General features: G+C 31.0%; 2 long non-coding RNA genes across 2 annotated transcripts; both read left to right on the top strand.

Moving 5' to 3' along the window:
- The first annotated feature begins 7112 nt into the window (after positions 1–7112).
- LOC106104573 lies at positions 7113–7849 on the top strand. Its single transcript, XR_001225682.1, has 2 exons — positions 7113–7220; positions 7553–7849. It is a non-coding gene; the product is annotated as an uncharacterized LOC106104573 (long non-coding RNA).
- A 3698-nt stretch (positions 7850–11547) lies between these two features.
- LOC106104583 lies at positions 11548–13021 on the top strand. Its single transcript, XR_001225684.1, has 2 exons — positions 11548–11617; positions 12774–13021. It is a non-coding gene; the product is annotated as an uncharacterized LOC106104583 (long non-coding RNA).
- The last annotated feature ends 236 nt before the right edge of the window (positions 13022–13257 follow it).

The raw sequence follows: 13257 nt of genomic DNA, 5'->3' as shown, positions 1-13257 counted from the left end.
TGTTTTAGTCGGTAAGCCAGTTTCAGTCGACTATATTATTATACTTTTGGATAAAATCTACTTCAAATACCCTTTTTGTATAGTGAATTAGACAAGTAACATTAGATTAGGTACTGGTATTTATCTAATAAACATATATATTCTTTCATAGATTATTGCATCACAAGAAAAAACTTTTAACGCCTACTATTTAGTAATAGCAAAACACTTAATCCAAAATAATTGCTGAATAGTTTTTATAAATTTTCAGATGTATTTGATGAATTGAAATAATATATTCATTTTAATAACTTCTTTCGAGAAGTTGTTACATTATTCTGTGTTTTCGTTGTTCCAATAATAGTGTGATGGTGTAACAAACATTGTTACGTACTCACTAATAATTAGATAGAAATACCTATGGTAATGATAACTGCTGTTTATGTGACTAAATCTATTTATATACAGGATGTGAAATTTTGTAGTAATATTATATAAGGTGAATAATATTAGTACGGCGTCATACGTTATCGTTCTAAATACAATAGTGTTGATGACGCACTTTACCGTTTTCTCATTGTTACCAAACTACTATAGCATTAGTGAAACTAGATGTATGTAGGTAGTGTCTTCTATTCATCATTCCAGTCTATTAGAAATTATTAGATGAATTAATATTTTCAAAACAATATTATATGAAAAAACACGCATATTGTATTTTTTTATTTTTTAATTCTTGGCGTACAGTAGTAGCACATAAGAGTTCCTCTGATTTTTATACTTACTACTATGGATTAAGCATAGCTTGTAAAAAAACGTTCTGTGTATTCTCTAGATATAACTTTACAAGATACCCTGTAAAGTGTGACCTCATCTAATGTATTTAAATCTAAAGCGCTAAACACGCATAGTATTATCTAAACAATCGGATCGTTCAGATAAATCTAACGTGTGTAGCGGGCTTGAGTTGCCACAATAGGTGGGATCGTGGTCAAGCGCAGATTTTAAAAATCATAAAAAAATAAGAAACAATACTTGAGCTTGTTTAATTTCGAGCGTGACTCCACCACGTTGCAAATGGAACACGTTTAGGAGCTAAAATACGTAATTAAACAACGTCTCGTGCCATTTCACCTCCGTTGATTTTGTCGCCAAATTATACTTCAATATCGCGTGAAGGTGTGAGTCACGCGGCCTCTTAAAGCGCAAAGTGCCGCGAGAAACTGAGGCACGTGATTCGCAATAACCCAAGTCACAAATCAATCACGTTATTCTTAGCCAATCTACGTAATAAAGTACGTAAACATTCGCGAGCTAACCGAATTCAAACATTTTAATTAAAATGCATTCGTGTTGACGGTAATTTGATTTGATTATTGCAATGCTGTCGACGAAGCCGATATTTTTATAATTGTTTTTACTAGAAAGTTGCAGTAAGCGTGTCGCAGGATGTTATGTGTACCGTAACCTTTAATTCTGTAGAGCTAACGAAAAAAAAATAGACTAAAACCATCATAATTAAAAAAAGCTGTGATTCTTTTCTCTATGGTTGTTTTCGGTATACTGTGTTATCTGTCCTTTTCACAAGAGATCTGTGATCAATGACGTCACATCTGCTGTGTTGTATGTTGTGAAATGTTCTAATTGAAACAACGATGATAGAGAACTGTATTTGGTAGTTGCGTAATAGAATAGGCACATTGTATTAAGGTTGAAGACACATTGAATTCCAGACATTTTTACTAAACTGTGCGATTGTGTACGCACTATATTTATCTGTTGACTATATATAGTATTAAACATATCATAAAATTCATTAGTGAGGAAAAACAACGTATATATTTTCAATTCAAAACAAGTTATTTCACACGCGCGGCAATTTTTCATTGAATCTCCGGAAGGCGCTACACAACGGTTATGTAAATGAGAGTTAAGAATTTTAAATTATATTTAAACATTTCGTTATGCTTATGACCAGATTAGAATATTCATATGGTTTTAGTGTTCTTCGAAAATTGCACTAAGGCCGTTAATTTTTTTGGTAACTAATCTTAGTAAACGTAATTTGATTTTAATGCTGGTTTGAAATACACTATTGAGTTTAATTCGTATAAATATTGTTCAATACTTTTTGTCATCATGCATGTCCTACTCAACAAATTTATCTGTAACATGTATATTTAGGTTGTTTTAGATAATAAAAATGAAGAAATATTAGAGGAAATTTTTAATGATAGTTGCAACGTTTGAATAATTTTGTTTGAGTCTTAAATACAAATAAATGTCATTTAATAATTGTTATTAGAGACTTTTTGTAACACTTATTCAAGTATATCAAGATATGATGTACGAAAAAATAAGTTGACCAGCATTGTAATTTAATATTGCAAAAAAACAAGGCCGAACGGACAGATGGAACGTGTTTGTAGTTTTTATGTGCTCTAAAATGACAAGTTAACAATACAACAATACTTATGTAAGCCAAATAAAAATTATATCAAAGTTGCGAACAGGAAGGGCGTTTAAGGTACCAATCTATGACGTTTTTTGTGAAAAAAATTCTATTTGTGTTTTAAGATTCTTTTATGTATTCGATTCATATAAAAACTAATAGGCCGATTTCAAAAATTCTTTCACTATTAGAAAGGTAATTTTTTTGTAACATTAGGCTACATTTTTTAAATACACGCGGGCGAAATCTATTAAATTTAAAATGTATTTACTCTATAACTTGTTCGTAATAAGCAAGAAATTTGGTGAAATTTAAAATAAGGGTCCTTTTCACTGGTTAATGAAAATCACAGAGCTAAATCGAACGACACTTGAGACCGTATCTAATAACATGTGACCTTTGCTACTATACTTTTGTAGCGCATTTTAAATACAATTTCGCGCTTTTCGTGTAAACTCAATGTTCGGAAGTTTCATTGTTGGATTTGAACCTGACCTTACTTTTGTATAAACATTTGTTGACGTTACTTCTATTGATAATATTTACTTTTGATTCAATTTAGGGTGAGATTTCAGTGTAGGGCACAGCGGATATGGTGAATTATGATTTTCCTTATGAGACGAAATTATGATGGCTTTTAGAATTAATTTTAAGTATTGTTTAACGACAATTAAAGTTTTAAAAGTGGTAAGTCGTAACATAGTCACTTTGAATCCATGTTTTAAAACTATATTAATATTATAAAGAGCAAAGATGTGGATTTTTGTATGTATTTTAATAACTCAAAAATTAAAAGACCGATTTCAAAAATTCTTGCACAATTAAAAAGTTATGTTATCACTGAGTAACATAGGCTATATTTTATAGTTCCTGCCCACAAGTATTAATAAAACTAATAAGTAACCAGTATTATTAAAACTGTCCTTATAAATTCACTCACTTATTAGGCAATCTTCTATCGTTCATTACATAAAATAATATAGTAACAAATTATATTACAAGAAATTATATCTATCACAACATATTGATTATTATCAACAATGTTATAACTTACAAAGTCAAACACCTTATTCCTCGAAGTTATCAAACCGCACTCTACGCAAACAAATCCTAAATACATATAAATCTCTTCATCGTGCACAACACATACATATCAAGACCTCCCGTTACATAATCGCTCTTACTGTATCCATCATATTCAAGCTATTTGTATTACGTAATAGTAATCTAGATTCCTGTGTGTGTGTGTCCGATGTATTTTGGTATTATGTTACGTGAACACCTGTCACAATTACATTGCCTGTGTGAGACATCGAGACTGACATTAAACGGATATATTGAAATGCACTCGAATATATAGGTACTATACAATATATTATTGCAACATTTATTAGCAACAGCTGATTATAACTCAAAATACAGTTTTTAGGCGAAATTATAACATTGTAAAACAATTTGAGATGGTACAAAACAAAAATAAAACATTAACGATGTTATAATTGTTCTAATGTAACACACAACAATTCTAATATAAACACTTTTATAGCTGTGAAAAATTTTTTTTGTAATGTCATAAAAAATTACTTTAAAGTTCTATTATAAAAAAGTCTGCATTTGGAGGAGGCTTTTACCCTAAACGGGGTCCATACTTACTACACAATGTATACATATTATTTTGTACGTTTATAAGTTATTTTCTGTATGGAATAAATAAGGCTAATAAATAAATACATTAATAAAATACAATATATACATGTGTATACAATTTGACAGGATTACGTGTTTTTATACGTTCTAATACTTGCCTAAGATTTATTTATCCTGCGAATGTTATCATGTTACATGAAAATAGCCTCAGAATTAAGTAATATTAATTTAGAAATCAGGGAATTTATTGTGTCATTTAAAGCGTTATATGGAGAAACATGTTTTAACATAAGTTGTTCTAATTAGTTAAAAAATAACTAATTAGTTTTTACAATGATAAAACTGTTTCCTCAAAAATAATAAAACATTACAAAGGTTGAAACAAAAATATAATTATCAGATAACGATTGATAAACAATAAACACATTGAAGGTAAACTTAGTAACAATTAGAATATAATTATTAACATAAATACGTTTTGACCATGGCTTTTGTAAATAAGAATATTTTAAACATCATTATTACGAGTTTTCTTATGGTACCTAAATAATTAAAGAATTGATATTTGTAAATTTTAAAATCACATCGTTGTGGTCTAATTTTACGAAGCATTATTTTTGTAGACGTTAACTTAGTTAAATTGTCTTACAACTAAAATGACAAAGTTAATATAGAATTTATTTACAGATTATAAAGTTTATAATTAGAGTAATTTCAAATTTTTTTTTTAAAATAAGGAATAGTAGACTTTTATAGACGTCCTAACATAACTGGCTGAAATGATACTGGCCACTCAACTGCAGGAACAATCTGTTTGTTTAAAAATAAATATGCTCTCATCGCTATTTTTAAGGTTGTGTATTGTTCGCAATATTTGGTTTACAAAGACCTTTCAAAGATTCACTTCATATGCATTTCATATTTTTGCACACCTGTTGTTCACTTCATAGGATCTAGCAAGAAATTATTTGTAACGTCATTTTTCTATATAAGCGATATCTTCTATTTTGCATCTATCTATCTTAGTCATGTAAGGTCCGGATATGTACTCAATGTGCAGTCCACACGCAAAGAGAATGCTAAGTAAAGTTTTGCAGACTTTTGTAGGTTATGTGAAATTATATTTCTTTCGTGAAACGCTAAAATGTATCAAGTAGTTTTATTTTTTTCTTTGAGGTTGACTCCAAAGCGTAATGTTTAGAATGCCGAGACATTTTGTTTTGTTTGTTACGTTCTCAAAGGCAAGATTACTTCATCGGCTTCATATGCTTTCTAGTTTAAAAATAGCTCTTTATAGCGTTCAAAGTGTTTAGGAGGCTTTAAAGCAACAAAAGAAAGATTTTGATGTTGATGTTGCTAACAGGTTTGTGTTACGTCATTTATGTTTTATTTTCCTATATTTGAATATAAGGGATTTTCTAAAGTGCTTTTGTTACTTCTAGTAAATATCCAAGACATTAGAATTATTACTCGCCATCAGCTAAATAGTTTTGAAATGACGAAAAGATTGGTTTAGGATATTGATACCGGAGACTGAAGGTTACATGAAGGTGTGTTTTCTTTACATATTGAAGATTATTAAATAGTTTACAATAAAGAAATCAATACCAAAAGATATGTTTACGGTAACGTGCAGAATAAGAAGAGATGAAGAGCTACACGTGAGACATGCAGTTAAGATAGGAATTGGGTTACCGGATCTCTTCATACCATCGCTACTTGATTATGAAGAATATTTTCGAACCGACACGACTAAAAAATAGAATAAAAACCTAACAATAAAATGAAACCTGTAAAATAATAGGTGATTTTTGATGACTACTTATAAATTTTATTAATGGAACAAATGTGCGTTTTATTGACTTAAATTTTCAGATACACGTAATTAAAGTTTTATTATTTTACTACCAGCAATTTACCATGAGTGGATTGTAGTATATTAAAAAAAAAACGCTATTAAAAATATATGGTCTGTAGATTCTTAGGAAAAAATCTACAGACCTTAGTAAATTATGACATGGTTGCTGCCTTCGATCTTAGAGAAAATGACGCCTAATGTTAAGATTCTTAGCTACAGCGTGCAAGCTTTGTTAGAGTTAAGCTACGTTATTATCCTTCATCTTTGATGTGTGATGTCACACGCTATTCATCTGCAAGACAATAACGTAGAGAACAATAACACGGTTGAATGAACCCGCAAGATTAGATAAAAGGCTTGTTTATATTATGTGTATACATGTAACGTGTAAACATGTAACAATATAACATATGTGAAAATCTCAAGCATGTATTACCCAAAAAAATGTAATAGCGTTATTCGCTGATATCTATAAATAGTTTGACATTGGCAAGATTAATATCGATAGAAGTGTAATAAATGTTGAAAGAAATTCACCCAGTCTTTATATTTCAGTTACCGAGAATGTTTTAACATGGAATCCCGATTGTATTAGAAAAAAAGCTCTTATTGGAAATCATTTAAATTAGTTTACAACAAAAATTTACATAGACTTTCATTTTGGATTTTAAAATAATTTTAATGCACTTAGATATCAAAGGATGTTTCATAACGTAAAAGAGCTTTTAATTTTTAATTAATTATGCGTCCAAAGTTGAATGATTCTTAAATTAAGTCTATGATCCACTTTTACCATATAGAGACGCCACATTAGTAAGGCTTCTCAGCTAATCTTTGTTGAGTAAAATAGTTTTACTGAGCAGCAGCAGCAGTGCTCTAGTGAGCATACTTCTAAATATTAACAATGCTAAATTTTGTACTGCTTTTAAGGTATTGTCGATTAGAAAAATTTAGGCATAGTCAATGCAGGTGCAATAAAACTTAATTTTGTTGCTATATTCGTATCAGGTATCGTATTTGTAATGGAGAATAGTTTGAGTCGAGACAAAGGCGACCTAATTGTCGATGTGGACCTCGTATATATTTCTCGTAGTGTGCACCCGATTTACATACGTTCCCAATCATTGTCTTTGTGTTGTTTTTATCCGTTATGGACGAAGACGCTCCAAGGACACAGAGCCAGTATAAATATTGAAGTAAATTATAATTTTTCGTAGTACAATTCTTTGCAAGCTTACAGTTACAAGCTTACAATAACACAATCTAAAAATGTTCGGCAAACTGGTGAGTAGTCATTTTGTTAAGATGTTTAAATTTTATTTATTAAGAGATAAACTCTTATAGAATGCTTAATTAATTAAGTAATGAGTAACAAATTAAAGTAGTTTAATCAATATTTTTTTTATGATTGAATTTATTTAACAACAATGATAATCTTCAGTAACCGTTCATTGTAAAGTATTTTAAAGTTTTATCCCAGTAATTGCGTTATATTAAAGAACAAAAGTGATTTCAAATCATTGCTGAACTTTGATCTAAAATGACATATAAGAATTGTATATACACATTTCCGTTCATTTAAAAAGCAACATTTTATAACAGCGATTTTATTGCAGGTTGTATTGTTCGCCATCCTGGCTTTCGCTTTCGCGAGACCTCAAGTGTACCCTGGCTATAGCTATGGTAGCTACTCCGCCGCCGGCTACCCTGGGTACTACGGATATTCCGGGTACTCCAACCCGTCTGTATCCTATGGAGGCTACGGAACTTATGCCGCATCTCCCTACAGCAGTCTCGGTTATGGATACTATTAGGAGGATACCGCAGTGTATTTACATTTACTATTGTTAATCGGCCTTATTTTGTTTTGATTTGTTTATTTGTATATTGGATTAAATTTGAATTGTAAATTACACTATTTTTTATTTTCACTGATTATCTCCGACGTATGACGACTAATAGAGTTGTACCTGTATGGTACAGTACAGTATGTACCTCAGGTACGATCTCGACTTTCCGTACGAAGGCCAAGAGATGATACCTATTAATATCCCAGTAAGCGTAATATTGCTACAATATTGTAATCAAGTCAACTTAGTTTAAATTAATAACTAAATTAATGTAGATTAGATATTATAGAGTTTGGTTTCTTGCCTATTATAGCACAATTGTGTATGTAATTGGCCATCACGTTTCTCGAAACGACATAAAACGTAATACATTAACGTTAAAAATATATTTCAAGACTCAGGTGTATTTTTAGAGATTTCATATCAATACAAAATACGTCTATTGAAAGCTAAGAATGAGACATCCTTGGGATACAAATAGATATATTAGATTATGTAATAAAAAGTTGAGAGAAATCAACCGACAAAATCGTAATCTTACTAATATTATATATGCGAAAGTATAGATGGACGGAGATTTGCTAGTATGGATCACGATGAAATTTGGGATAAGTGTAGAGGAACGCCTGGAAAAACAAAGTCTGGTCATAATTAATAAATCTTCATGCAGTATAGCATACATTTGATTAATTGTGAAACTATAAGAAGGTATAATTGCCAACAAATCAATTAAACAGATAGAGATGCCGATGACCACTATAGCCTATGATATGACCTTGACTATGACTACACTGGCCCATGTTTGCTTTCTTGACATTGACTTAGGATCCAATAAGTAATTAATCTAAGTTTTTGTTTTATACTAAAATTTATGTTATAAGGTAAAACTTTAGTATCAAATACTTATGTGTACGTACAGTTAGGGGATCTAGCGGTGTTCTACCTTAAAAGCTATGAAGAGACGCGGAACAAAAATTAGTACAATACAATTATTACGCTGTGGCGTATAAATGTGTCTGATAAAAAAAAGTCGGTTACTGATACACGGCTAGTTTCTCTTCATTTGCACCACTCACCGCTATTTACTTACTTATTCTTTTTTTTCTTTAAACAATGCAAAACCATAAAAACTAGTTTAATATACAAAACGCTAAATAAACCTCAATGGTTTGTCACTAGCGCTTCAGTGTATCTAATTAGTCATTTGTAGGAAGAGGCGGAGTATGTCTTGTTGCAATGAACAAGACATTTTTTCCATATGAGGAACACCGCAGACATCCGCGACTGTACATAGTACGAATGTTACTTATCTATTTTTACATCTCTACGCCATACAGTCTCTGGTTTTGTCACAATCACGAATGCATAAAATTAAACTGCTCACTTCGTGTTTTCTGTGAACTGAAATTGGATTTCTACCACATCTTTTTCCCTATCCTGTACTGACCTTTGAAGTGGTTTTGTTGCTTTTTAATAAACGAATTGGAGCGATGGCAATAGATGAATGTTACGTTAGGTTTTTGGACCGACTTCCAAAAGAAGGAAGTACTCAATTCTTCTGTATGGTTTTTAATTTTTTTTTGTGTGTTACCGCATACTAGTTAAATAGAATATCTTCAATATGTGTTTATAGCCATTCTTCACGAAATCTGGGATTTAGGTTTTTGGCATACAATAAATAAAAACATTAGTTGTATAAATATTTTCAGTATCCTGGGTTTTGGAAACCAAATTTTACGTTGTTTTTTAATCAATTCTAGTATTTAGAATCTTCAAGTTAAAAGCATATATGTTGCTTGAAGTCATTGCAAGTGTTGGATTTCAAATTGTTTTAATATTAACGTTTTAAAATTACGTCGATCGGTTAACATAACGCATTCCTAACCGTAGACCGAATTTAAACGACACGAATCAAATGTCAACGGAATATTAATAGCGAATAGTGCGTTAAGCTTTTGTCTCTGTTGCATATATTTACAAATATAATATGAACATATTGAGTTTAAACAATACCATGACTAACTGTACAGCTATGAAAATCCAGGGTTTACCAGGACTTATTAAAATATTCGCTGTTCCCGTGCGGTTTCATCAGCACGCATAATTGTTCACATTTTTAAAATATTGATTGCTCCTACTTAATTAAGTAGTGCGTATTTACGTTATTGTATTAGTACTAGCTTTTGCTCGCGACGCCGTCCGCATGAAATTTAAAAAAATAAAAATCAAGAAGTGAAAAATTATAGCCTATATTACCCGCAGATAAATTACCTTTCTAACGGTAAAAGATTTTTAAAATCGGCCCAGTAGCGTTGAGCCTATTCATTACGATCAAACAAACAAAATTTACCTCTTTATAATATTAGTATAGATAGATAGATTAAAGTACTTATTCAGGAGAAGTAAAATAGGCGTTAACCGCTTTACTAATCTCTTTATCTTACAACTTGAAAATGTTCTGTAACTTCTTTTAATGAACTGAGTAATTATTCATATAATATGATATGAAATAAAACTGATTGAAGATAATTATTGTCTTATCAAAAATTAATTAACGTAAATATTATAATTATTCACAACTACGTTATCACGACCCCATAGTTACTTCCGCCAATGAAACTACATTATGATGAAAAACTTTTCTAAGGTGAGAAAAACATTTAACGTGTACTATCTTAACCTAATGTTTTAATAAAAAAGTGTTTAATTTAGATAACTTAGTCATTTATTAATATATGTAAATAAAATAATACTTACAATTAACATTAATACATATTTATATACAAGTAAATACAACTATGTAATATTTTAACAATGTAGATGTACTTGACAATAAAGTTGAGCAAATTGAATAAAAATATTTAGTTACATAGACAAACATTCATAAATACAAAATTATGTACTACGTGTTCTTCGAGACTGTTATACTCCATCTATCCATCTAAACTTTGGTATTTATAATATTAGTAAGAAGTAAGATTTTTATGGCCTAGTCACCATAACTTAGGGCGGGCTCCGAGCACCTTGGTGGGGACTTATAGTGAGCTGGTGATGATGTGCTGAAGTTTATATTTTTACTAGTTTTTGCCTCCGACTTCGTTCGCGTGGAATAAAAAACAAAAGTAAGTAGCCTATGTGTTCTTCCAGACTATCTCTACATCTATACTAAATTTCATCGTAATCCGTTTAGCCGTTTAGACTACAAACTAATAAACATCCATAGATCCATCTAAACTTTCGCATTTATAATATTAGTATGATTAAGGTATCTAATACATCACCACCAGCTCACTTTACGTCCTCACTGAGGGGCTCGGAGCCTACTCTAAGTTATGGGTGACAAGGCTGCAGTCTACTACAATGGCCCTATTTTTCTGTTTAATTCATTAAATTTTGTCTTTTAATCATCCACGCGATTTTTTAAATTTATTTCATTAACTGACGTTTAAATTTCCACTGCCAAAATACACCTCAAATAACATCAGCATCTGATTTTCTTTAATAACAATCAAAATTCTTATAAAAAATGACATGTTTTTCTTAGAGTTTTGGTAATAGAAACGCGGTAAAATCTATACAGATTATGTATCGCTATATTGTCACAGATAGAGTTTGTCATCGGGAGCATGTCCTACCCGGATGTTTGTTATACATATCTAATTACTAGGTGAGTACGCGGTACATTGTTGCTCTGAAGATCAAGGACGCTTTTTACATTACTTGTATCGCGAGGCGTGGTCGTTATACATCCATATATAAACGCTGCCTGCTGATCCATCAGTATCACTTGACAAGTACGCAAGTAAACCTTTAACAATGTTCTACAAACTGGTAAGTTAAAAACATTAATAAAAGTATAAATAACGATCATCAACCCATTCAAGGGGTTATTTTTCAATACATTGAGGCCATTAATTTGCCATATATAGTATTCAATACTGAAATGAATATTTTGTAATTGGAAAAAAGTTATTAAGTTCTAAGCTTAGCTTAAATTAGAATACAGCTTAATTAAAAAGTAACCTAATATTGTTAATGTGAAATGAAATTTATCTCAAAGTTTTCAGACATTAACGGGACAAGGACAAGTAAATATCCTATTTTAATTTATAAAATCCTGTTTTGGAGAAAAATCTCTATTTTCACAATGATTTCACTGAAACTTTTTACGTAGTTAATCATCGCAAAATGTTACATCTATATAAAGCATCTGTTTTCTTGGAACACTGTTATTTCATCGGTTTTCTGTTAAAATCGCAGCAATTCGATTTTTATATACAGATAGTCCCAAAAGATATCCAATCAACGCTTGTCCTTAAAGCAATGACATTAGATTCACCTTCAGCAAATACGAACTGCGCACTCGATAATACTCTGTAAATGACATTTGGGTTATGCAATATTTATTTAATAAAAGCCCTTTCGATGCGATGACTTACTATCCCAGACGTACTTAAATTGATTTATTCAATTATTTTTTAATATTTATTCGAAATACTTTTACGTTCCAGTCTATTTAGTTGTCTATATTTAGTTGTGTGACCTAACTTTGTCAGCTTCACGAAGGTTCACCTTTAATATTGATAGATAAAGTAAAGCTATCTTATGGAAATCTTTGATTTACGCGTGACGTCTACACGGTCTATTACACAGAGGGCCCCGAAGATGCTAGATGTCAAACATCACGTGTTTTCAATTGAATTGGAATATAATTTGTTTGTTTACTATAACAGAATAATTCCCAGTTTATATTAAGGTATTTTAAGGTAGACGAATAAACTTACAGTTTATTGTTTATACAACAGAAAGAAATGTTTATGTATTTCACAAGTAAAGGCGAAAGTGAAGTAATTTAAAAATTTTAAAAAAATTGTAGTGAACATTTGCACCCTTGCCTCAGCATCTTGCGTATGGTTTAGTTATAGTTTTTCGATTAAAATACTTATTCCTTCCTATTACATTTAAAAAAAAAATATTTTTTTCGCAGTTCGCCCTCTTCGCTATGTTGGCGGTGGCTTTCGCCAACCCCAACCCGAAGGCAGACCCCGCTCTGGCATATGCGGCTCCAGCGGTCCTGCCCGTCGGCTACTCAGCCTACTCTCCCCTGGCTTACAGCGCACCTTACGCTGCCGCACTACCATACGCCTACAACTACTATGTCCGTTAACTCGACTACAGACCCAAGCTAACCATGATCCGATTTGCCTTACGTTTTAAATAAATTTGTACAGCATCTACATTTCTTATTATTTCCTCGATTTGTATGAGTACTGTGGGCGTAAAGAGTATTCAAACTTTTACTCTTTATTTTTTTTTTAATTTAGTTACATTTAATTCTAAGTCTATTAATGTTGTCAATATATAATTCAAGAATTAAACACCAGTTACGAAACGTTAAAACATAAACGATCAGTCACTGAGGCAGTGTTACCAAGGCTTATAGGAATTGCATTAATTACAATTTAAAGCCC

Source organism: Papilio polytes, unplaced genomic scaffold (genome assembly GCF_000836215.1).
Source record: "Papilio polytes unplaced genomic scaffold, Ppol_1.0 DF823510.1, whole genome shotgun sequence".
NCBI lineage: Eukaryota > Metazoa > Arthropoda > Insecta > Lepidoptera > Papilionidae > Papilio > Papilio polytes.
Note: the sequence above shows the minus strand (reverse complement) of the source record. Positions and strands in the feature narration are given on the sequence as shown.